Genomic DNA, 26,316 nt, shown 5'->3' with positions numbered 1-26,316 from the left:
AGGCAGGCAAGGGGGGTATTCCTCGGGGAAACCTCCACTTGGTCAAGGGAGAGGGACTCCTGGGGGTCACTCCTCCAGTAAAAGTCCGGTCCTTCAGGTCCTGGGGGCTGCGGGTGCAGGGTCTCTCCCAGGTGTCGGGACTTTAGGATTCAAAGAGTCGCGGTCAGGGGAAGCCTCGGGATTCCCTCTGCAGGCGGCGCTGTGGGGGCTCAGGGGGGACAGGTTTTTGTACTCACAGTCTTAGAGTAGTCCTGGGGTCCCTCCTGAGGTGTTGGATCGCCACCAGCCGAGTCGGGGTCGCCGGGTGCAGTGTTGCAAGTCTCACGCTTCTTGCGGGGAGCTTGCAGGGTTCTTTAAAGCTGCTGGAAACAAAGTTGCAGCTTTTCTTGGAGCAGGTCCGCTGTCCTCGGGAGTTTCTTGTCTTTTCGAAGCAGGGGCAGTCCTCAGAGGATGTCGAGGTCGCTGGTCCCTTTGGAAGGCGTCGCTGGAGCAGGATCTTTGGAAGGCAGGAGACAGGCCGGTGAGTTTCTGGAGCCAAGGCAGTTGTCGTCTTCTGGTCTTCCTCTGCAGGGGTTTTCAGCTAGGCAGTCCTTCTTCTTGTAGTTGCAGGAATCTGATTTTCTAGGGTTCAGGGTAGCCCTTAAATACTAAATTTAAGGGCGTGTTTAGGTCTGGGGGGTTAGTAGCCAATGGCTACTAGCCCTGAGGGTGGGTACACCCTCTTTGTGCCTCCTCCCAAGGGGAGGGGGTCACAATCCTAACCCTATTGGGGGAATCCTCCATCTGCAAGATGGAGGATTTCTAAAAGTTAGAGTCACCTCAGCTCAGGACACCTTAGGGGCTGTCCTGACTGGCCAGTGACTCCTCCTTGTTGCTTTCTTTGTTCCCTCCAGCCTTGCCACCAAAAGTGGGGGCCGTGGCCGGAGGGGGCGGGCAACTCCACTAAGCTGGAGTGCCCTGCTGGGCTGTGACAAAGGGGTGAGCCTTTGAGGCTCACCGCCAGGTGTCACAGCTCCTGCCTGGGGGAGGTGTTAGCATCTCCACCCAGTGCAGGCTTTGTTACTGGCCTCAGGGTGACAAAGGCACTCTCCCCATGGGGCCAGCAACATGTCTCTAGTGTGGCAGGCTGCTGGAACCAGTCAGCCTACACAGATAGTTGGTTAAGTTTCAGGGGGCACCTCTAAGGTGCCCTCTGTGGTGTGTTTTACAATAAAATGTACACTGGCATCAGTGTGCATTTATTGTGCTGAGAAGTTTGATACCAAACTTCCCAGTTTTCAGTGTAGCCATTATGGTGCTGTGGAGTTCGTGTTTGACAGACTCCCAGACCATATACTCTTATGGCTACCCTGCACTTACAATGTCTAAGGTTTTGTTTAGACACTGTAGGGGTACCATGCTCATGCACTGGTACCCTCACCTATGGTATAGTTCACCCTGCCTTAGGGCTGTAAGGCCTGCTAGAGGGGTGTCTTACCTATACTGCATAGGCAGTGAGAGGCTGGCATGGCACCCTGAGGGGAGTGCCATGTCGACTTACTCATTTTGTTCTCACTAGCACACACAGGCTTGTAAGCAGTGTGTCTGTGCTGAGTGAGGGATCTCTAGGGTGGCATAGGACATGCTGCAGCCCTTAGAGACCTTCCTTGGCATCAGGGCCCTTGGTACTAGAAGTACCAGTTACAAGGGACTTATCTGAATGCCAGGGTGTGCCAATTGTGGATACAATGGTACATTTTAGGTGAAGGAACACTGGTGCTGGGGCCTGGTTAGCAGGGTCCCAGCACTCTTCTCAGTCAAGTCAGCATCAGTATCAGGCAAAAAGTGGGGGGTAACTGCAACAGGGAGCCATTTCTTTACACAAGCCCCCCCCAGCCCACAGGCCAGGAGACTCAGCCCAAGCTGGGAGAGTCTTCCTAGTCTGTCAGGCGAGGAAGAGTAGGAGAAATAGGCTGGTTAGTTGCAGGGCCTACTCTGCCTTACATCCTTCTGTTCAGGTCATTCCCTTTGGGGAACTGACCTACTTCCACAGTGATAGGACCTAGTCTGAATTGCCTCTTGTCTGCCTCTTCAATGTCTCCACCCATTCTTTCTATTTTGGTCTTAGAGGTATCCACCTCTGCTAACCTTATCTTGGCCAGGGTTACCCCTAGCTTACCCAGAGAGGTTAACCAGAGCTTGAGTAACCCCACCATGACCAATAGGGTCAGGGGGCCTAACTTGCTATTTGGCATGGGGTCAGACCACCATGCTAAGGATAGTGCAGCCATAAAGGCTAACACCCAGCAGAGGCCACTGACAGCTGTCAGTGCCCAGAACCACACCTTTAGCTCTTCACCTAAAAGGGAAGGGGCTAAGTTACAGGCCTCTTTGGGTTCAGGTTGCCTGTCTGCTGTATTAGAGTGGGGGGTTACCACATCTTGTAGTAAACACCCTTCTTCCACTCTTTCTTCTGTTAGCTGAGGAGCCACCCACTCAGGTTTAACAGTTGCCTGACTAGCCAGGACTTCTTGTGGGTCAGGTTGGACTTTATCAGGGCCATTTTTGGAGTTCTCCCCTACTGGAGCAGAATCTCCTTGGCTTGCTGTAACCTTGGCTAAAGGTTGTCCACCCTCCCTACTCTGTTTTCTTTTTTTCTTCTTCTGGGGCCTGCTTGCATTTACTGCAGAGGCAGGACTTCCAGAATCCTTGGGAGAGGACTGGCACTCGACCAGTTTCTCTCTTGGGCTCTGACTAACCTCTGGGTAGTCATTTCCAAGGAGACAATCAAGGGGGAGGTCTGTACTGACTACTACCCTTCTCCAGCTAAGAGTGCCACCCACTTCTATGGGCACTAAAGCCACAGGCCTCTTAGTGACCCTGTCTAGGCTAACTCTTACCCTGGCAGTCTCACCTGGGATGTACTGGTTTGAGAGCACCAGCCTGTCATGCACAATAGTGTGACTGGCACAAGTGTCTCTCAGGGCAGTGGTTGGGATTCCATTCACCAGTAGGTGGTGGAAGTGTCTACTTCCCTCTGGAATCTCCAACTCACCTGTTGGGCCCTGTTTCCAGTTGAAGGCTAGGAAGACCTCCTCATCTGAGGAGTCATCTCCCATGGCTACACTGGTTACCCCAGGAATTTTGTTCTGGGGTTTGTTTTTGGGACAAGAAGTGTCCTTGGTGTGGTGCCCAGACTGTTTACAGTGGTGGCACCAGGCCTTAGTGGCATCCCAGTTCTTACCCTGGTACCCACCTTTGTTTTGGGTTGTGTCTTGGGGCCCACCCACCTGTTCTGGTTTTTGGGGGCCTACAGAGGACTCTTTTTCTTTGTTTCTAGTGTCACCCACTTTCTCCTGGGGAGTTTTTGTAACCCCTTTCTTTTGGTCACCCCCAGTGGAAGTTTTGGTTACCCTAGTCTTGACCCAGTGGTCTGCCTTCTTTCCCAATTCTTGGGGAGAAATTGGACCTAGGTCTACCAGATACTGATGCAACTTTTCATTGAAGCAGTTACTTAAAATGTGTTCTTTCATAAACAAATTATAAAGCCCAACATAGTCACACACTTCATTTCCAGTTAACCAACCATCCAGTGTTTTTACTGAGTAGTCTACAAAATCAACCCAGGTCTGGCTCGAGGATTTTTGAGCCCCCCTGAATCTAATTCTATACTCCTCAGTGGAGAATCCAAAGCCCTCAATCAGGGTACCCTTCATGAGGTCATAAGATTCTGCATCTTTTCCAGAGAGTGTGAGGAGTCTATCCCTACACTTTCCAGTGAACATTTCCCAAAGGAGAGCACCCCAGTGAGATCTGTTCACTTTTCTGGTTACACAAGCCCTCTCAAAAGCTGTGAACCATTTGGTGATGTCATCACCATCTTCATATTTTGTTACAATCCCTTTGGGGATTTTTAGGATGTCAGGAGAATCTCTGACCCTATTTAAGTTGCTGCCACCATTGATGGGACCTAGGCCCATCTCTTTTATTTCCCTTTCTATGGCTAGGAGCTGCTTTTCCAAAGCCAATCTTTTGACCATCCTGGCTAACAGGGGGTCATCTTCACTGAGAGCATCCTCAGTGATTTCAGAAATGCTGGACCCTCCTGTGAGGGAAGCAACATTTCTGACTATCATTTTTGGAGACAGGGCTTGAGAGGCCCTGGTCTCCCTATTTAGGACTGGAAGGGGGGAATTGCCCTCCAAGTCACTAATTTCTTCCTCTGTGAAGTCATCCTCAGAGGGGTTGGCTTTTTCAAACTCTGCCAACAGCTCCTGGAGCTGAATTTTGGTAGGTCTGGAGCCAATGGTTATTTTCTTTATATTACAGAGAGACCTTAGCTCCCTCATCTTAAGATGGAGGTAAGGTGTGGTGTCGAGTTCCACCACCTGCATCTCTGTATCAGACATTATTCTGCTAAGAGTTGGAATACTTTTTTAAGAATCTAAAACTGTTTCTAGAATCTAATTCAAACTTTTAACAAACTTTTAAACTCTAAAAAGACAATGCTAAACAGGGACTTAACACACAAGGCCCTAGCAGGACTTTTAAGAATTTAGAAAAATTTCAAATTGCAAAAATGAATTTCTAATGACAATTTTGGAATTTGTCGTGTGATCAGGTATTGGCTGAGTAGTCCAGCAAATGCAAAGTCTTGTACCCCACCGCTGATCCACCAATGTAGGAAGTTGGCTCTGTATGTGCTATTTCAAAGTAAGGAATAGCATGCACAGAGTCCAAGGGTTCCCCTTAGAGGTAAAATAGTGGTAGAAAGAGATAATACTAATGCTCTATTTTGTGGTAGTGTGGTCGAGCAGTAGGCTTATCCAAGGAGTAGTGTTAAGCATTTGTTGTACATACACATAGACAATAAATGAGGTACACACACTCAGAGACAAATCCAGCCAATAGGTTTTTGTATAGAAAAATATCTTTTCTTAGTTTATTTTAAGAACCACAGGTTCAAATTCTACATGTAATATCTCATTCGAAAGGTATTGCAGGTAAGTACTTTAGGAACTTCAAATCATCAAAATTGCATGTATACTTTTCAAGTTATTCACAAATAGCTGTTTTAAAAGTGGACACAGTGCAATTTTCACAGTTCCTAGGGGAGGTAAGTATTTGTTAGGTTAACCAGGTAAGTAAGACACTTACAGGGCTTAGTTCTTGGTCCAAGGTAGCCCACCGTTGGGGGTTCAGAGCAACCCCAAAGTCACCACACCAGCAGCTCAGGGCCGGTCAGGTGCAGAGTTCAAAGTGGTGCCCAAAACACATAGGCTAGAATGGAGAGAAGGGGGTGCCCCGGTTCCGGTCTGCTTGCAGGTAAGTACCCGCGTCTTCGGAGGGCAGACCAGGGGGGTTTTGTAGGGCACCGGGGGGGACACAAGCCCACACAGAAATTTCACCCTCAGCAGCGCGGGGGCGGCCGGGTGCAGTGTAGAAACAAGCGTCGGATTTGTAATGGAAGTCAATTGGAGATCTAGGGATCTCTTCAGCGCTGCAGGCAGGCAAGGGGGGGATTCCTCGGGGAAACCTCCACTTGGTCAAGGGAGAGGGACTCCTGGGGGTCACTCCTCCAGTGAAAGTCCGGTCCTTCAGGTCCTGGGGGCTGCGGGTGCAGGGTCTCTCCCAGGTGTCGGGACTTTAGGATTCAAAGAGTCGCGGTCAGGGGAAGCCTCGGGATTCCCTCTGCAGGCGGCGCTGTGGGGGCTCAGGGGGGACAGGTTTTTGTACTCACAGTCTTAGAGTAGTCCTGGGGTCCCTCCTGAGGTGTTGGATCGCCACCAGCCGAGTCGGGGTCGCCGGGTGCAGTGTTGCAAGTCTCACGCTTCTTGCGGGGAGCTTGCAGGGTTCTTTAAAGCTGCTGGAAACAAAGTTGCAGCTTTTCTTGGAGCAGGTCCGCTGTCCTCGGGAGTTTCTTGTCTTTTCGAAGCAGGGGCAGTCCTCAGAGGATGTCGAGGTCGCTGGTCCCTTTGGAAGGTGTCGCTGGAGCAGGATCTTTGGAAGGCAGGAGACAGGCCGGTGAGTTTCTGGAGCCAAGGCAGTTGTCGTCTTCTGGTCTTCCTCTGCAGGGGTTTTCAGCTAGGCAGTCCTTCTTCTTGTAGTTGCAGGAATCTGATTTTCTAGGGTTCAGGGTAGCCCTTAAATACTAAATTTAAGGGCGTGTTTAGGTCTGGGGGGTTAGTAGCCAATGGCTACTAGCCCTGAGGGTGGGTACACCCTCTTTGTGCCTCCTCCCAAGGGGAGGGGGTCACAATCCTAACCCTATTGGGGGAATCCTCCATCTGCAAGATGGAGGATTTCTAAAAGTTAGAGTCACCTCAGCTCAGGACACCTTAGGGGCTGTCCTGACTGGCCAGTGACTCCTCCTTGTTGCTTTCTTTGTTCCCTCCAGCCTTGCCACCAAAAGTGGGGGCCGTGGCCGGAGGGGGCGGGCAACTCCACTAAGCTGGAGTGCCCTGCTGGGCTGTGACAAAGGGGTGAGCCTTTGAGGCTCACCGCCAGGTGTCACAGCTCCTGCCTGGGGGAGGTGTTAGCATCTCCACCCAGTGCAGGCTTTGTTACTGGCCTCAGGGTGACAAAGGCACTCTCCCCATGGGGCCAGCAACATGTCTCTAGTGTGGCAGGCTGCTGGAACCAGTCAGCCTACACAGATAGTTGGTTAAGTTTCAGGGGGCACCTCTAAGGTGCCCTCTGTGGTGTATTTTACAATAAAATGTACACTGGCATCAGTGTGCATTTATTGTGCTGAGAAGTTTGATACCAAACTTCCCAGTTTTCAGTGTAGCCATTATGGTGCTGTGGAGTTCGTGTTTGACAGACTCCCAGACCATATACTCTTATGGCTACCCTGCACTTACAATGTCTAAGGTTTTGTTTAGACACTGTAGGAGTACCATGCTCATGCACTGGTACCCTCACCTATGGTATAGTGCACCCTGCCTTAGGGCTGTAAGGCCTGCTAGAGGGGTGTCTTACCTATACTGCATAGGCAGTGAGAGGCTGGCATGGCACCCTGAGGGGAGTGCCATGTCGACTTACTCATTTTGTTCTCACTAGCACACACAGGCTTGTAAGCAGTGTGTCTGTGCTGAGTGAGGGATCTCTAGGGTGGCATAGGACATGCTGCAGCCCTTAGAGACCTTCCTTGGCATCAGGGCCCTTGGTACTAGAAGTACCAGTTACAAGGGACTTATCTGAATGCCAGGGTGTGCCAATTGTGGATACAATGGTACATTTTAGGTGAAGGAACACTGGTGCTGGGGCCTGGTTAGCAGGGTCCCAGCACTCTTCTCAGTCAAGTCAGCATCAGTATCAGGCAAAAAGTGGGGGGTAACTGCAACAGGGAGCCATTTCTTTACAGGTGCTGTCCCACTGCGTTGACCCTGTCCACGATTCTTCACCATAGCTCCATCTTCCTAGCTATGGAGATGTGCTGCACCTGTGATCCGAATAGCTGTGGCTCTACCCGGATGATTTCCTCCACATGACTCTGAGCTCCTCCTCAGAGAACCTGGGGTGTCTTTGTGGTGCCATGGGGTGGTGTGGGTGATGTGTGGGGTGGTGTGTGTTGTGATGTGTGGGGTGATATTTAGAGGTGTGTTGTGTGAGGTGCGTGGATATTATGTGAGTGATGGTGTTGAGTGCCTGTGGATGCTCATTTGTAGATGGTGGTGTCTCTCTCTGTGCTTCTTTCTCAATTGTTGTCGTAGGGGTTTGTGGGTGATGTGGGATTTATATTGTTTTGGATGTGTGGGAGTGGTGTGTACAGGGAGTGCAGAATTATTAGGCAAATGAGTATTTTGACCACATCATCCTCTTTATGCATGTTGTCTTACTCCAAGCTGTATAGCTTCGAAAGCCTACTACCAATTAAGCATATTAGGTGATGTGCATCTCTGTAATGAGAAGGGGTGTGGTCTAATGACATCAACACCCTATATCAGGTGTGCATAATTATTAGGCAACTTCCTTTCCTTTGGCAAAATGGGTCAAAAGAAGGACTTGACAGGCTCAGAAAAGTCAAAAATAGTGAGATATCTTGCAGAGGGATGCAGCACTCTTAAAATTGCAAAGCTTCTGAAGCGTGATCATCGAACAATCAAGCGTTTCATTCAAAATAGTCAACAGGGTCGCAAGAAGCGTGTGGAAAAACCAAGGCGCAAAATAACTGCCCATGAACTGAGAAAAGTCAAGCGTGCAGCTGCCACGATGCCACTTGCCACCAGTTTGGCCATATTTCAGAGCTGCAACATCACTGGAGTGCCCAAAAGCACAAGGTGTGCAATACTCAGAGACATGGCCAAGGTAAGAAAGGCTGAAAGACGACCACCACTGAACAAGACACACAAGCTGAAACGTCAAGACTGGGCCAAGAAATATCTCAAGACTGATTTTTCTAAGGTTTTATGGACTGATGAAATGAGAGTGAGTCTTGATGGGCCAGATGGATGGGCCCGTGGCTGGATTGGTAAAGGGCAGAGAGCTCCAGTCCGACTCAGACGCCAGCAAGGTGGAGGTGGAGTACTGGTTTGGGCTGGTATCATCAAAGATGAGCTTGTGGGGCCTTTTCGGGTTGAGGATGGAGTCAAGCTCAACTCCCAGTCCTACTGCCAGTTCCTGGAAGACACCTTCTTCAAGCAGTGGTACAGGAAGAAGTCTGCCTCCTTCAAGAAAAACATGATTTTCATGCAGGACAATGCTCCATCACACGCGTCCAAGTACTCCACAGCGTGGCTGGCAAGAAAGGGTATAAAAGAAGGAAATCTAATGACATGGCCTCCTTGTTCACCTGATCTGAACCCCATTGAGAACCTGTGGTCCATCATCAAATGTGAGATTTACAAGGAGGGAAAACAGTACACCTCTCTGAACAGTGTCTGGGAGGCTGTGGTTGCTGCTGCACGCAATGTTGATGGTGAACAGATCAAAACACTGACAGAATCCATGGATGGCAGGCTTTTGAGTGTCCTTGCAAAGAAAGGTGGCTATATTGGTCACTGATTTGTTTTTGTTTTGTTTTTGAATGTCAGAAATGTATATTTGTGAATGTTGAGATGTTATATTGGTTTCACTGGTAATGATAAATAATTGAAATGGGTATATATTTTTTTTTGTTAAGTTGCCTAATAATTATGCACAGTGATAGTCACCTGCACACACAGATATCCCCTAACGTAGCTAAAACTAAAAACAAACTAAAAACTACTTCCAAAAATATTCAGTTTTGATATTAATGAGTTTTTTGGGTTCATTGAGAACATGGTTGTTGTTCAATAATAAAATTAATCCTCAAAAATACAACTTGCCTAATGATTCTGCACTCCCTGTATATGTGTATCAGGTGTGTGTATTTCAAATTGTCCAATGTGTCTGTGTTTTGTAAATGTGTGTGTATTTTGAGCGTGGCGGTGTGTACCGCCAATGGTCGTGATAGTGTAGGCGTATTCTTGTTGGCGTGACGGTGGAGGTTTTGTTATCGCCAGTTTATCACTGAGCTTTGGTGTGGCAGGCTTGTGTGGGTGTCTAGATTTTGGTGAATTCCAGGCTTTGGGTCATAATGACCGTGGCGGAATTCCACGGCGGTGTGTTGGCGGTCTTCTGCACGGCGGTAAGCGGCTTTTACCGCCAATGTTGTAATGACCCTCTAAGAGTCTTAGGGCCTGATTACAACTTTGGAGGAGGTGTTAATCCGTCCCAAAAGTGATGGTAAACTGACGGATATACCACCAGCCGTATTACGAGTTCCATAGGATATAATGGACTCGTAATACGGCTGGTGGTATATCCGTCACTTTACCGTCACTTTTGGGACGAATTAACACCTCCTCCAAAGTTGTAATCAGGCCCATAATCCTTAGAAAACAGTGAGAACGCTGTTAGTGCACAAAACTACCTGGGTAACGTCAAAACAAAGCCGCATGGGCGAGTGTGTGTTGAAAAAGGCCAGGAATGCATTGATTTCTCACCTGCAAGATAGAATGTGCATCGTTCCTCCTTCGGTCGGATCGACGTGCATTGTTTCTTCTCTCCCGCAAGAAAGCGATGCGTTGATCCAGACGGGCACCTCAGGTCCAGGCAGGTTTTGTGTTGATTTTCCGCTCCCAGCGATGTTGTGTTGAAATCCGGTCGCACGGTGTCAAGAAACCACACTGTGTGGGGGCTTGCGTCGTTAACAGAAGCCGCTGAGGGTGTTGTATGTCGTTTCTCTAGCTGGGTTGCGTCGATCTTCCAGGCGTGATGCAGATGGAGCGTCTATTATAGCCGCAAGGCGTGTCGTTTATCAGCCGCGTGACGGGTGGTGCATCAAAAGTTTCCCCGCATGGCGGTCTTTGCGTGGAGTTTCACTTCTTAGCTTCCCTCTTTACCTCTCAAGGGCCCAGGGACGGGATAGGACACCACTTGACAGAGCAGGAGTCTCAGCAGAGAGTCCAGGTGCTGGCAGGGGAAGTCTTTGATGGCCCTGAGACTTCAACAACAGGAGGCAAGCTTAGTTCAAGCCCTTGGAGATTCTCCTCAAGCAGGAATGCACAAAAAGTCCAGTCTTTGTCCCCTTTTACAGGCAGAAGCAGCAACTGCAGGATAGCCCAACAAAGCACAGTCACATGCAGAGGCAGCACTTCTCCTCAGATCTTCAGCTCTTCTCCTTGGCAGAGGTTCCTCTTGGTTCCAGAAGTGATCTAATTTTCAGGGGTTTTGGGGACTCTTCTTCTACCCCTTTCTGCCTTTGAAGTAGCCCTACTTCAAAGAGAAGTCCCTGTTTTTTTCAAGATACTGCCTTACCCAGACCAGGCCACAGACACACAGCAGGGGGTTGGAAACTGCATTGTGTGTGGAGAGGCACAGCCCTTTCAGGTCTAAGTGACCACTCCTCCCCTCAGCCCAGATGGCCCATCAGGATATGCAGGCTACACCCCAGCTCCCTTGTGTTACTGTCTAGAGGAGAAGTGCAAACAGCCCAACTGTCAAACTGACCCAGACAGGGAATCCACAAACAAGCAGAGTCACAGAATGGTTTAAGCAAGAAAAGGTCTTCTTTCTAAAAGTGACATTGTCAAACACACAATCCAAAAACCAACCTCACTAAAAGATGTATTTTTAAATTGTGAGTTCAGAGACCATATTTCGATCTACTCCCAAGGGGAATATGCACCTTATTAATATTTAAAGGCAGCCCCCACGTTAACCTATGAGAGAGATAGGCCTTGCACAGTGAAAACTGAATTTGGCAGTATTTCACTGTCAGGACATATAAAACACATTCCTCTATGTCCTACCTTAAACAAACACTGTACCCTGCCCATGGGGCTACCTAGGGCCTACCTTAGGGGTGCCTTACATGTAAGAAAAGGAAAGGTTTAGACTTGGCAAGTGGATACACTTGCCAAGTTGAATTGGCAGTTTAAAACTGCACACACAGACACTGCAGTGGCAGGTCTGAGCCATGTTTACAGGGCTACTAATGTGGGTTGCAAAACCAGTGCTGCAGGCCCACTAGTAGCATTTGATTTACAGGCCTTGGGCACCTCTAGTGCACTTTACTAGGGACTTACTACTAAATCAAATATGCTAATCATGGATAAACCAATCAACAATACAATTTACACAAAGAGAATATGCACTTTAGCACCAGTTAGCAGTGGTAAAGTGCCCAGAGTCCTAAAGCCAACAAAAAACAGGTCAGAAAAAATAGGAGGAAGAAGGCAAAAAGATTGCGGATGACCCTGTCAAAAAGGGCCAGGTCCAATAGACATCCTCTAACATAGTATCATGATATTCCTCCTTGCCACCATGAAAGCAATGTTACTAAGGATCAGGGTATGGTTTTCTCGATTCTTCATCATTTTATATATCCAATCACCCTGTGTACCATATTTTGATTTTCCTTTCTCAGTTCGCTAATTATTAATATTTATTAGTGCAGTCGTAGAAGGAAAGCCAATACAGGTTATGGAGTGACTATTTGCCCAATTCTTACACCCACCCAATGCAGTATGTAGCTGGCTTTTACTAATCTACAGAAGCCTAGAATTTCCTCCCTACCCAAAAACGACTATAGATACAATAGGTACTGATGTCTTGAAAATATGGGAGACCCAAAGAATCTTTCAGTATTACTCCATGTGTTCATTTGTAGGCAGCTGTCACTTCTTGTGCAGTGCTTAATTTGTAAATAAAACTGTGCCGGTGCCCAAAGCCCTCCTCTTAAACATGAGGCTGCTGCACTTTAATGTGCGAACACAGAATACTGAGGCAACGCAGTCCTGAAGATTGGAATTTCTAACATAACCTTAAGAATGTCCGACATAACCCATGTGCATCAATATGATAGTCCTAGACACATTCTTATATACAAGTAAAGTAAAAACATGTCAATTCAGACTACACTGTTTATGTTGTTGCTATTATCTGATCTTGAGAAAGCAATACCAAGGCACTGGTTCCTGACTGATGTTGCATCAGTTGTCTTCTCGATGTCATTGTCTGAGTGACTTGACACTTTCACAGGTTCTTAAATTGATAAGGACATACCACATCTGCGTCAAAGGCAGACATGTCAATAATTCTGAAAAAATAAACAAAACTGAGTCTAAGACTGCTCAAGATAGAGTCAGAATAGGGACTTTTGGCCAGTTGTGTGAAAGGATGTAGCATTTCTTAAAGGACCTAATCATAATTTTGGTCCATTAAGAAATGCTAAATTGGCTTTTCAGATTGACAAAGACCAATAGGGAATCACAAAATGCGATTTCTACCCAGTAAAAATTGCACTTTGCGATTCCTAAATAGAAAATTGTAAATAGAGATTTCCTGTTTGTGATTTTCTAAGCACTTGTACAAGTCTATGGTAACCCTGTGCAGATTTAAAAAATGCATTTGAAATGCATTTGTAAAGTGCCAGGTAGCGTGCAAATCCCCCTTGGGCATTTGTGCGCTTTACATGTGCATCACTTTTTTAGGGAGTGCATCAAGGGGGGCCGAAAGCCCCTAGGCACCGTTGTGTTTGCATTTCGTAATCTACGATTAGGAAATCACATATTTGGAAATGCAAAACCATTCGTACTTATAGGCCTTTTGGCCCCTAGGAACAAATGGTGTAGCATTTCTTAAATAGTGATTTCCTAATAGCGATTCTTAGTCTGTAGATTTTTGTAAATTCCATTTTGCATTTCCTAAATAGCAATTTCCTAGGGTTTGCTATTTAGGAAATGCAAAATAGGAAATTTGTACATCTGGCCCTTTATTTAATCTCCAGCTTGTACTTCCATATGGGCAAAGTTATATTTAGGGACATATCAAATTTGTATGGAAATCCATCCTCTCGGAACAATGAGATATAAACCTCTATGTCTAAAATACTTTCATAGCATTCATCATATAGCATTAGATGAATATACATAAATGTACCTGCATAAAAGATATGATTACATAAAATATAACAAAATAATGCAAGATGCCGTGCATTAATACTTTCTTAAGCGCTGCATGTTTCAAGCAATAAAATACACTTTCATTAAAGATAGCATAGTGTACATTGTAGTTAAAAGCATACTGTCTCATGATGGTTGTTTTACGAGAGATGCATATTGGCGATAATGCAGATCAGACACAATACTGAATTTGCCAAATTAAAATTAATGTGGCTTCAAGAAAAAAAAGGGGAAAGACAAAAAACTTTCTGCCGAAGCTAGAGTTGGTCTTAGTCCTAATCTGAGGATATTTTGACAGCATCAAATTCACACAAAGTGTATTTATGGTCGTGGAGAAAAACAGTCAAGGAGTGCTTTTTGTTTTTAGTGCGCACAGTAGATGGACCAGCAAGTGGTTGCAATTCCAAATCACTCAGTGATGGTGAGAATATTTTATTTGGAGACTCGAACAATGATAGTGATGCAAGACAATCCTTGAGAATCTCTTCAAAAAGAGATACTGGTGAAATTGATCCTTCATAATTAACGTTTTGCAGTAGGGAAAGATGTATTGCTCGCATTGTCTCTGGTGTGATTGCAACAGATAAAAGAGCATTTTCACATCTAGGAAAGCAGTTTAGCTGGGGGTTGTTCCACATTAAGATCCAAGATGATTTCAGCTGGACAGTTCATACACCAGAAAACAGGTTTCGCTTGCATAGCGTCCATTTTGCCAAAGACAGTATCCAGAATTCACTAATTTCACAAAGCCAAACATGTCCCAGATAGCATGCTAGGTTTCTCTGCATTTCTTTTGAACTGTATATGTGTACTCCATGCTGTTATGTTGTTAACGTCCCTGTCAGATCAGGAGGAAGATGACAATACCACAGCCGTTAAGCTGGAGAATGTTAAGAATACCTCCAAAAAGACTGAGTGAATAAATGATGGTATCAGTCCAAACACAACTTTAAACCCAGTCATCAGACTAGATCCAATGTTCCTAAAAGATGCACAATACCAGTTGTTTTTGAGAAATGAAAAAATGAAAAATTGTATGGGCAATATCAGCAAAGAGAGTCAGGTCTTGCGTCTGTAACTGGCTGTTAATCATCTAAGCAGTTCTGGATGTCTAAAAGTTATAAGTTTCTGCCACAGAAGTCAAAGGTCTTTCTTTTGCAATAACAAAGCAACTAATTTGCTAATTTTGTCAAAACACATGCCTCTCACATCTCATATTAATACTAGGCCAAGGGACACTTTGATTACATGTTGAGGCAGTACATACAATGTTCTTCTATAGCATGGGTACTCACAAACTTTTTCTCGGGGGCCAAAATTGCAGTATGGTTTGCGGCCGAGGGCCGCACTGAAGTGACAGCGGGGGCGGGGCTTAGAGGGGGAACAACCACCCCACCCCCTTTTTCAAAACAATGCCCCTACCCCAGTAACACACACAGCGCGCACACATACAGCGCCATCTGCTCTCACCCCTACCCCAGTAACACACACAGCGCGCACACATACAGCGCCATCTGCTCTCACCCCTACCCCAGTAACACACACAGCGCGCACACACACAGCGCCATCTGCTCTCACCCCTACCCCAGTAACACACACAGCGCCATCTGCTCTCACCCCTACCCCAGTAACACACACTGCGCCATCTGCACACAGCGCCATCTGCTCCCACCCCTACCCCAGTAACACACACAGCGCCATCTGCTCTCACCCCTACCCCAGTAACACACACTGCGCCATCTGCACACAGCGCCATCTGCTCCCACCCCTACCCCAGTAACACACACAGCGCCATCTGCTCTCACCCCTACCCCAGTAACACACACTGCGCCATCTGCACACAGCGCCATCTGCTCCCACCCCTACCCCAGTAACACACACAGCGCCATCTGCACACAGCGCCATCTGCTCTCACCCCTACCCCAGTAACACACACTGCGCCATCTGCACACAGCGCCATCTGCTCCCACCCCTACACCAGTAACACACACAGCGCCATCTGCACACAGCGCCATCTGCTCTCACTCCTACCCCAGTAACACACACAGCGCCATCTGCTCTCACCCCTACCCCAGTAACACACACTGCGCCATCTGCTCTCACCCCACCCCAGTAACACACACACACAGCGCACACACACAGCGCCATCTGCTCTCACCCCTACCCCAGTAACACACACAGCGCCATCTGCACACAGCGCCATCTGCTCTCACCCCTACCCCAGTAACACACACTGCGCCATCTGCTCTCACCCCACCCCAGTAACACACACACACAGCGCACACACACAGCGCCATCTGCTCTCACCCCTACCCCAGTAACACACACAGCACGCACACACACAGCGCCATCTGCTCTCACCCCTACCCCAGTAACACACACAGCGCGCACACATACAGCGCCATCTGCTCTCACCCCTACCCCAGTAACACACACAGCGCGCACACACACAGCGCCATCTGCTCTCACCCCTACCCCAGTAACACACACACACAGCGCACACACACAGCGCAATCTGCTCTCACGCCTACCCCAGTAACACACACTACATTAAAAACAAATAAATAAAAAACCAAAGAGCCTTACCTGACTCAAAGCACTGTAAAGAGGCCACAAATGTGGAACAGCAGGCAGGCGGGCAGCAGACGTGGAGCCGGTGACAGGAAGCAGACGACCAAAGCCCCATAAAAGTTAGCTGCAAGCGCTGACTTTTATGGGGCTTTGGCTTCCAGGATCGTCAGGGCAACGCCATAAACAATGGCCGCCGTATGTAAATATAGAGGAGGGCCGCGGGAGCATGCTCCCGCGGCCCTCTTCTATGTTTACATACTGCTGCCATTATGATGTGGCGTTTGGTGTGCGTCTCGCGGGCCGCCAAGCTAGGTCCGTGGGGCCGCTGGCGGCCCGCGGGCCGTACTTTGAGTACCGTTGTTCTATAGCAATCAATTATTTTAGAAACTTTATTCACATAAAGATGTCTGGGTGTCAACCCTCAAAACTGATTTTAGTTAATATTAAATGAGAAGTGCAGAAATTGGAGATACGAGTTGAGGGGGGGTGAAACCCTACTCGGGCAGCAACCACGATTCTTGTCAGGGTGAAGTCATAAGCAAACCCCAAATTAACCCATGCTCAACCCTTTGGTAGCTTGGCACAGAGCAGTCGGGCTTTATTTGGAAGCAATGTGTGAAATATTTAGGCAGCACTGCAAACACAAATAAAGTGAAAACACAACAGAAGAAAAAAAAAACACAATTTAGAGAAACTAGAGTAAATGTTAAATGACAAAATGACAAAACTCGATCTGTAGAACCTGAGATATGCACTTGTAATGCTTTAAGTGAAAATAGTGTCAAAAAGCACGAAGTGCCAACTGTGGTTATCTGGTCACGCTGGACTGGGACAAAGTCAAAAGTTCAGACTGACCGTGACAGAGAGTGGGCAGCTACAGGGACCCACTTTGGTCTGCTGTACACAGTACCTTAATACTGGTTGTGAGGAGTTGCAGAGTCCCTCGTTGAGGATGCATCATGCTGCAGAGGCAATATGAGTTCCGGGCAAGGAGATGTGTTGTGCAGCGGCAGTTCGGGGAAGCTGTGAAGTGTGATGTCCTTGCGTGGAGGTGCATTGTGCTACGGTGGTCTTGATGGGCTGCACTGTGTGAGGCGATGTACTTGCATGTTTCTTGGAGATGCATTGCGCAGCGGGGGTTGTGATGGGCTGCAACGGGTGATGTGGAGTCTTTGCATTGAGAAAGTATGCACAGCAGAAGCAAAGCGTCAGTTCTGAGGCTGATGTATCAAAGAACAAAGAGTGATGCGCAGGTTCTGCAGGAAATGCCTTGAGCTGCAGAGGAGATGCATCACTTCTGCTTAATCCACAGATGGACTGACAGAGCACCTTCAGGCCGCCCACTTCTAAGGGCCAAGGACTTCAGAGGACAGGACTGTAGAGGGCAGGACTCACAGATGGCAGAGTTCAGATGCTGGGTTCAAGGTTGCTGGAAGCCTGTTTTGTCCCTGAGGCCAGTCAACTAGCTCTTGGAATCATTCTGGGTTTAGAGAGGCAGGTCCCTTTTATCCAGGCAAAAGGGTGTCAGGGCAGTACGTCAGCACAACATGACAGCAATGCTTCTGGCAGCAGCCCAGCAGAGTGGCAGTCCTTTAAGCAGCACAGCAGTCCTTCTTCCTGGCAGGGAAACGTGGTGGAACAGATCTTACCCCTTTTTTCTTAGTTACATTTGTCTCAAACATGCAAAGACAAACTGATAGATGTTATTGAATCAACTGCATCTTAGATAAAAAGGCATGTACTGCAATAATAAGGATAATGAAATATGATAATAGCAGTCCAGTGACAAAGAAAGTGAAACATCATAACACCAAGTGTCAGAATTCCTACCTACACCACTAAGGTTCTATATTAGAGCACAGCAGTGCTAGCCTTAATCTGTTTTTCAGGACCCTTGAGAAGACACCATTTCCCATACCTGAATATGGTAGTAGCGAAGAAGGCTGTTGGTCTACAGAGAGTCTTCTCCCATGTGTGCAGAAAAGATGTTCAGTCTCAGCAGACAGCTGCAATGAAGCAAACAGCATGCAGTGGCAAATTCTGGCTGGAATTTCCCTCGAATAGATAGGGGCAGAAAGATGTTTTATAATGTTCTAAGAAAACTGCCCTAACATAAAAATGCACATGTTTCCATGAAATGACAGGGAATTTGATGTTCTACTTTGTAGTGACAACATTATTGTGTACAGCCTTGAGCAAGCACAGAGTAAAAGATGTTGGGCTAAGAAATGAAAACAATTCATAAGCAAAGCAAACAACAGATAAAAGAATAAAAATATCACCGCAAAATGAGGCTTCTGCTAAGATAATAACATTGTTTATTTTCTAGGCTAAAGGACACAAGCTGCAGGCCTATGGCTAAAATAATGTGCCATAACATTATGCTAAATTAACCTCACAACACTTTGGAGACCAAACTCAACCTGCCTACCTGTTCCCACTTGGAAGTTACAGCTTATTAAATGTAATAAGGTAACTTCCGTGTTATCCAATGGGAGAGGCAGGCCCTGGAGCAGTGAAAATGAATTTAGGAGTATTCCATAGTTTCCAGAGAAGGTTGTTTTAAGGTCTGACATGGTTCTGAGCCCAAACAGGCAGTGTGCTCAATAATTTTATTCAAATAAATAATTTCTTTAGGTATAATGAATGCTCAAAATAAGGCTTCTTTACCTTGAACCTGCCAACATTTTGTTCCCCAAATGCTTTTCTCATTAACATTTCTAATGCTCATACCCCTGTATGTTCACATTCTGGCCAAATTCATTTGAATATGCCAGTTTAAATTTTCTGGAGTTGTTGTGGACATAAAAATAAAAAGTTGAGGGATGTGACCTGCCCTCTTTATGAAAAAAGGGACATATATTCAAGAAATTTGGGTGTTTATTAAAAGGCAGAGCTTGACAATATTTCTAATTGTATGTTTCCCTAGGATAACTAGTTATATGTATGTAATCATGTGCAAAATTATTAAAACAATACATTTCCTTATAGTTCAACGCATTCAAATAAGGATCTTCATTGTTCAAGGTGGTATATGTCTGCAGGCATCATCCGTCAGTCTGAAATAGACCCAGTAATAAGAACATCATTCATTGAAACCTTCAACACATATAAAAATTGCAATGTTTCAGTCAGTCCCATGGTTTGAAAATGAACCCTTTCCTGAGCTATGCCCTCGGGCACAGGTTAGGCTGTGATGTTTGCAGCATGAAGATCTCTTCGAGCTCAGAGGGATAAGAGATGTAGTTGAAGATCCCAAACCACAGGATGTGAAACAGTTCTTTCAGTAATGACATGTCCATGCAGTATCAGTAGAACGATGATCATTGTTGTCAGCCACATGATAAAAAGAAACACTCCTGTAGTGATCCAAACATAGGACCAAGTTTGGATCAGGTACTTGACACAAACCAATAATAATGAAGAAGAAACTTATGGCATGAAGTGACTGTGTAGCCTGTTGTAAAATCCTCTGTGTAGAATTCAGATTCATTCTCATAGATCATTGTTTTTAAAAAATGCATCATCTAGATTGGTGTTGAGACAAGTGGCGGTTCGTAATAAACCATATTGTTACTTTGAACATTTGTAATTATAGAAGTGGTGCATTAGATTCATCTGTGGAACTCATTCCTCTTTTTGTAAAGTTGGAGTCACAGTAAGCTCAAATTTCATCAGCTGGGTGCTCAAGCTAGTGATGTTACTGCTCTCTTCTAGGGGTAGCTCATTTATAGTAGAGAGAGGCTGAGAGGTTCTTCTCTGAATCCTTCTTGGTGTCCAGGATTGTCTGCTGTTCAGAATCACTATTTAGTGCTTCTTCATGTGGTTAATGGAAACCTGTCAGTTTTTCTTCGAACCAGACCAAAGAGGCAAGATGACCATTTGTATGCCTTTTACCCCAAGGATTAGAATAGAAGGTCTTCAGGGTGGTTCAAAAGCTTGCTTTTTGTGTATCTTTTCACAAATTAGATTCCCTACTTTAGGGACTCCCTTGTCAGCAGCTGTTACAACTTCCTCTTCGCAGGTGGTGGCTTCAGATGTTTCACATTAAACAGCTGGTCTCCGACCTCTTGGACACTCGGTAAGGCATTCAAACATTTTTCTGTGTCAAGCTTTTTCTCGTCCCTCACCTTCCCAGGATTATCTAGGCCAGGTACATACATAGGCATACTAAAGGGTACTTCATATAAAGTGTGACCTCACAATACTCGTCTAGGACAGTTATTCAATGCTCCCTGGAATCCATACAGTCCACTCAACTAAACCATTGGACTCAACTCAAAATGGAATGCTAAACTGCAGACAAACTCCCAGAGCAGACAAAGCATCCCTGTAAGCCTAGGAGACAAACACAGGACCATTGTCTAAATTAAATGAATGAACTGCACTCATTGCTACCAGACATTGCAAATCCTTTACAACTGCTCGAGGACTCACCCATAAGAATTAAGATCATTAATCAATTGCTACTAATGTATACTCTATGCTAGTACTGGTTAAAAGAATTTATTGGCCCAATATGGTCCAAGTAAATTACCCTGAATGGGATGTTGAAGAGGAGTTGGTGGGCGTCTTCTAACCATAGAAGGTTTTCACTGTTGATAAGTATCACAAAGTCTAACATAATCCCTATTCTGTTTCTTTAAACAAGGCCACTAGTAGTGTTGCTGTAGCATTGCTATTGTTGCATTAGTCCCAGCATGGGCAGATGCCAAGCCCTCATGTACTTCTGTGTTTAAATTTAACCTGGATAGCTTATTAGGAATTACCCTGTCTCCTGCTCTTGCTATGATAACCTGAGAAGTGTTATTTGAGTTAAGGGTGTAAGAATGATCATGAGGAAAGCCTTCAAGAGGCTTTCTACCCTTCAGGGTTACCTGAATTGCTGTTATAATATCTGTGTCAATCTTCGTCTGAGATCTAATTAGGACTGCTACTCTGACAGTCTGTATTGCAGCCTTTGGCGTGAAACCCATCACAATGATGGCCCAAAGTGTACGTAATCTGGACCAATGGAAGATTACCTTGTAAGTCAGCCATCTTTCGCCAGAGCTGCTTATTCTTAATAGGTTTCCCCTTTGAATCATTGAATCCTCTCAGGTGCCAGTGTTTTAAATCCACATTGTACCTTTGAACACAGAAGGATAAATCGGACACTATTAGTGTGGGAACTGATGGATCAGCTTTCTGTAATGTATGTACCAGGGCATGGATTGATGCATGTTGCACAGTGCTATCATCTAATATTTTAGTGTGGGTGTGCTGCTGATGGAATTTACCATCTTTCACTAACCCTTATACTGCTTCACAGTCTATGGAGTACTTATATCTTGTTCCTACTGCTGTTATAGCAGAGCCATCCATATAGAACAGACTCTGATAGGATTTAATTGGTAAGGTTTTTGTAGTTAGAGTATTATTATGTTCAGATTGGAGAAAAGCTTGTGTATGAAGTGTTGTATCATACTGAAACTATACATCCACTGCACTTAAGGGGGAGAGGCCCACTGCACCCATCTCAGGTGTAGAGCTTGAACATTAGAAATGCTTGTTTTATTAGCTGCCTCTTGTGCTGTATGCGAGAAACCACAATCATGAGTTTTCCCTGCGCCAACAGGCACCCCTTCAAGATAGCTGTCTGCACAGCTGCAAGAACTTTTTCAATGGAAGCAAGACATGATTCAGCTGGAAAATACAAGAGTGACTTGCATTATAGTTATAGGAACTGCCAGGTTCTCGTTGTATGTCACATGTACATTACTTGGTTTGACTACTAGGACTAGTTTGGTCATACTATCCCTAGTTTTTAAATATATTTTCTCTAGCATGTCTGCTTGCAGAGCGTGCAATAAATCATTGTGGTTGTTTGACCACTATTTTCCTTAAAATATGAGAGAAATCAAATCATACAAGGGCTTTCTCGCTTAACCTATTGCATAAGTAAGTTTGTCCAAAGTTAAGCAATCCCAGCAGGGAGTGTAACTTCTTCAGTGTGTCAAGAGGCTTGCCAGGTTCATAATTAAACCTGTAATGTGTGCATTTTGTACCGCATATGTTCACGTATGTGTGTTTAAATTCCTACAGTCTGAGACTATTGTATCCGTCTGGCTTTGAGATAGGAAAAAGGAGTGTGTTGATATGTAAAAGACAAGGAGTTATTATGCCCTAATATTGCAGTTGATCTAATATTGCCTTTAGACCAGACTTCGCTTCTGGTCTTAAAGAGTACTGAACCTGTGTTTAAGGTTCACCATGTAAGGGAATGACATGTGTGAATAGAGAGATCATCCCACTCTGCTTGGTTTCTGTAGAAAGCCTGGAGCCTATTTAATAATCCCTTCACTGGTGTACTTTTCCCTGATCTCTTCAGGTACTATGGAAGAAATGGCTACCCTTATTACCTCGTCCCCTTGAATGCTTCCCTAATAATTACTGGAGGCCAATCATCTTCAGCTGGTTTAATGCCATACTCTTCAGAAAAATTAGGCCAGAAGACTGCTTTAATAATACCTGGTATATCCCCTTCAATCTGTATCTCTAAATTATAAATCCTATCAGGAGGATTTAAATGCTTATCTTGAGTCTCAATCCATATGAACTCATTGGTTGGACTCGCCAGCAAAACCTTTTAGAGAGTATTATGCACTATTGTGACTTTTGCTGTGCTATCTAGAAGCACTCTCACTGAGTCCTGTTTTGCAGGAGTATCCACAGCTGTATCAGCATGCTTGTTAGAAAGACCTACTGCTTTATTTTTCTTGAGTCTTAACCCCATTGGTGTGGGTCATGACCAGTGGTCGACACCAGGGAGGGGTTTGAAAAATCCTCCTGTGCATCACACCGGAGGATTTCTTTTTATTTAAATACCCCGTCCCCTACCTGCCCCTTTGTGATGTCAGCACGCCGCGATGTGCGCTGACGTCACAATTTGTTTTCCCCACAGGAGCAGGAAGCGGAGGTAAGGCTGCTTCCTGCTCCAGTGGGCCTCTCCCCTTTCAAACGAGGCCTTCCTGAAACGGTCCTGGCCCTGGATTGCAGCTATGCTGCGTTCCAGGGCCAGGAAACCCCACTAGACACCATGGAATTCACTTGGGGGAGTCGGCCCCCTCTAAAACGCACCCCCCGTGAATAGCTGAGTGGATTAGTAAAGCCAGACATTACCTGCACTATAATACAAATTAAATGTATGTGTGAGTGGGGCTATGGAGAGATGAAGGGCACTTTTGCTGGGTGGTAGTGAGGGAATCCGAGGAGGAGGTTGTGGGAGTGGGAGCACTAATAATGATTGCCGGGCTGGGTGCCAGAGGCGCTAAAAACTGTGACGATTGGTAAGTGACAAGGTGAAGTGATAGTGTGTCTTTGTTTTTAGTGTCTTGAGAGAACGTGCTGATTGAGGGAAGAAGCGAAGGTAAGGTGACCTTTTGCTGTTGCATGCATCACACACAAATCCACCAGCAATTTTGTGACTGTCTACGTAGGGTAGTGTTTTAGAGTGAGAGTTTAGCCAGTAGCAGAGATAGCGCCTTGTTGGATGACTCCTGCTCAAGCCCTAACTCGGGATATAGAGGACAGCTCTTACATAGGATCAGAGACTGAGACAGCAGATACTGAGACAGCATCTGAGCAATAGGACAATAGCGCAGACTTTGGGAGTCATTTTTCTGTCGGAAGTGTCCCATCCGACAACTCCTCTTCCAGTGATTCTGAGGGAGGTGATGAGGACAGTCCTGCTGTCCCTTCGCAAGCACAGTCTGTGCAGCGGAACAATAGCGGGTTAGCCCAACCCAGAGAGCAGGTGCATGCGGCAGCAAGCACAGATAGAGTGCTCTCTTGGGTGCTCCCCAATTTAGTTCAGCCCCAAATTCCACTGCCCAAATCCTATTGAGGCGACATCAAAATTATCTATCACAAAACCTCCTGGTTTTGTAAGGCAGGCACCTGCGATTTTGGTCCTGGGGTCGGCGGCCATATAGGGAAACCTACCAAACCCAGACAGTTCTGGAAACTAGACACCCAGAGGAGTCCACAGATGTGTGGCGTGTGCAAATTCTCCAAAGTTTTCTTCAAGTTTTTTCTTACCCAGAATTCCCTGCAATGTTGAATAAAAACTCTATTTTTCCTTGCATTTCTGTTACATAAACTACAGGAATACACTGGGATCCACAAAAGTCCCACCACCCAGTGTTTCCCCACCTGTCCTGATAAAAACACTACCCCACTTGAGTGCCTGTACCTAGTGCCTGCTTCAGGAATGGATCACCCCAGGGTCAACAGTTGCCCTTATGTAAAGACTAACATTGACTGATCCATTCCTGACACGGGCACTAGGCCTACCCACACAAGTGAGCTACCATTTTTATTGGGAGACTTGGGAGAATGCTGGGTGGAAGGAAATTTGTGGCTCCTCTCAGATTCAAAAACTTTCTAGCATCGAAATGTGAGGTTTGCAAAGGATCCTGGTTAAAAGAACCTGGTAAGACCGCCACAAGTTACCCCATCCTGGGTTCCCCTAAGTTTCTAGTTTTCAAAAATGCACAGGTTTGGTAGATTTTCCTAGGTGCCGGCTGAACAAGAGGCCAAAATCCACAGCTAGGAACTGTGCAAAAAAGAGGTCAGTTTTCTTTTGGAAAATGTGATGTGTCCATGTTGTGTTTTGAGGCATTTCCTTTCGTTGGCACTAAGCCTACCAACACAAGTAAGGTACCATTTTTATCAGGAGACTTGAGGAAATGCTGGGTGGAAGGACATTTGTGGCTCCTCTCAGATTCCAGAACTTTCTATCACTGAAATGTGAGGAAAAAATAGTTTGTTTGCCAAATGTTGATGTTTGCAAAGGATTCTGGGTAAAAGACCCGGTGAGAGCCCCACAAGTCATCCTATCCTGGATTTCCCCAGGTGTCTAGTTTTAAAAAATGCACAGGTTTGGTAGGTTTCCCTAGGTGCTGGATGGGCATAGAGGCTAAAATCCACAGCTAGGCACTGTCCAAAAACACACAAGATTACAATGTAAAAATGTGATGTGTCCATGTCACATTTCCTGTTGCCAGCATTAGGCCCACCCACACAAATGAGGTACCATTTTTATCGGGAGACTTGGGGGAACACAGAATACAAGAACAAGTAATATTGCCCCTTTTCTTTCTCTATATTTTTTTCTTCCAAATGTAAGACATTGTGTAAAAAAGATGTCTATTTGAGAAATGCCCTGTAATTCACATGGTAGTATGGGGACCAAGGAATTCAGAGATGTGCAAATAACCATGGCTTCTCAACACCTTATCTTGTGCCCATTGTGAAAATACAAAGGTTTCCTTGATACCTATTTTTCACTCTTTATATTTCACCAAATGAATTGCTGCATACCCAGCTTACAATGAAAACCCATTGCAAGGTGTAGCTCCTTTATTGGCTCAGAGTACCTAGGGTTCTTGATGAATCTACAAGCCCTATATATCCCGCAACCAGAAGAGTCCAGCAGATGTAACGGTATATTGGTGTAAAAATATGTCATAGCTGGAATAAGTTATAGAGGAAAACGTGAAAAGAAATGGCTCTTTTTTCACCTCAATTTCAATATATTTTTGTTTAGCTGTTACTTTCTGTAGGAAAACCTTGAAGGATCTACACAAATGGCCCCTTGCTGAATTCAGAAGTTTATCTACTTTTAAGAAATGTTTAGCTGTCCATGATCCAGCATTAGTTTTACACCCATTTCTGTCACTAACTGGAAGGAGGCTGAAAGCACAGAAAATAGTAAAAATGGACACAAATTTGGCGTGGATAGCTTATGTGGACAAAAAGTTATGAAGGTCTAAGCGTGAACTATCCCAAATAGCCAAAAAAGGCTCAGCACTGGGTGAGGGGAGTCCCAGCAGCTAAGGGGTTAAAGTCCAATCCTTTCTCTTCCCTCTTTATGCTGACTTCAGCCTCTTGTCCTGTTTCACTTTTCCTGCTATACTCCTCTTTTCTTTCGTACTTAGATCAAGTTTTTCTCCCGGCACCTTTACTAGTCCTGAAAGAACTTGAAGAGTGGCTATCAGAACACTGATTCAGTTCCTGTTTTTTAATATTATCTTTGTCGCTTACATTATAACCACCCCTACTGGATTCCCAAAATGGGGAGATCTGTGCTGTCTTTGCTCTTTTTCCCTCTGTTTCTTCCTACCTTCTCTTGCAGATTTCCCCTTTACTGAAACTTCACTGTTACTTTTTGGGTTTAAATGTGGGTTCATGGCTCGTGTACCCAAGGTATCAGGACCCACAGAGGTGTAAACATCCAAAAATATTTTTGGTGGTTTCCCTTCATACCTTCATTTGGGAATTACCAAACTAT

This window comes from Pleurodeles waltl, chromosome 4_1, assembly GCF_031143425.1.
Source record: "Pleurodeles waltl isolate 20211129_DDA chromosome 4_1, aPleWal1.hap1.20221129, whole genome shotgun sequence".
NCBI classification, from domain to species: Eukaryota; Metazoa; Chordata; class Amphibia; order Caudata; family Salamandridae; genus Pleurodeles; species Pleurodeles waltl.
Note: the sequence above shows the minus strand (reverse complement) of the source record.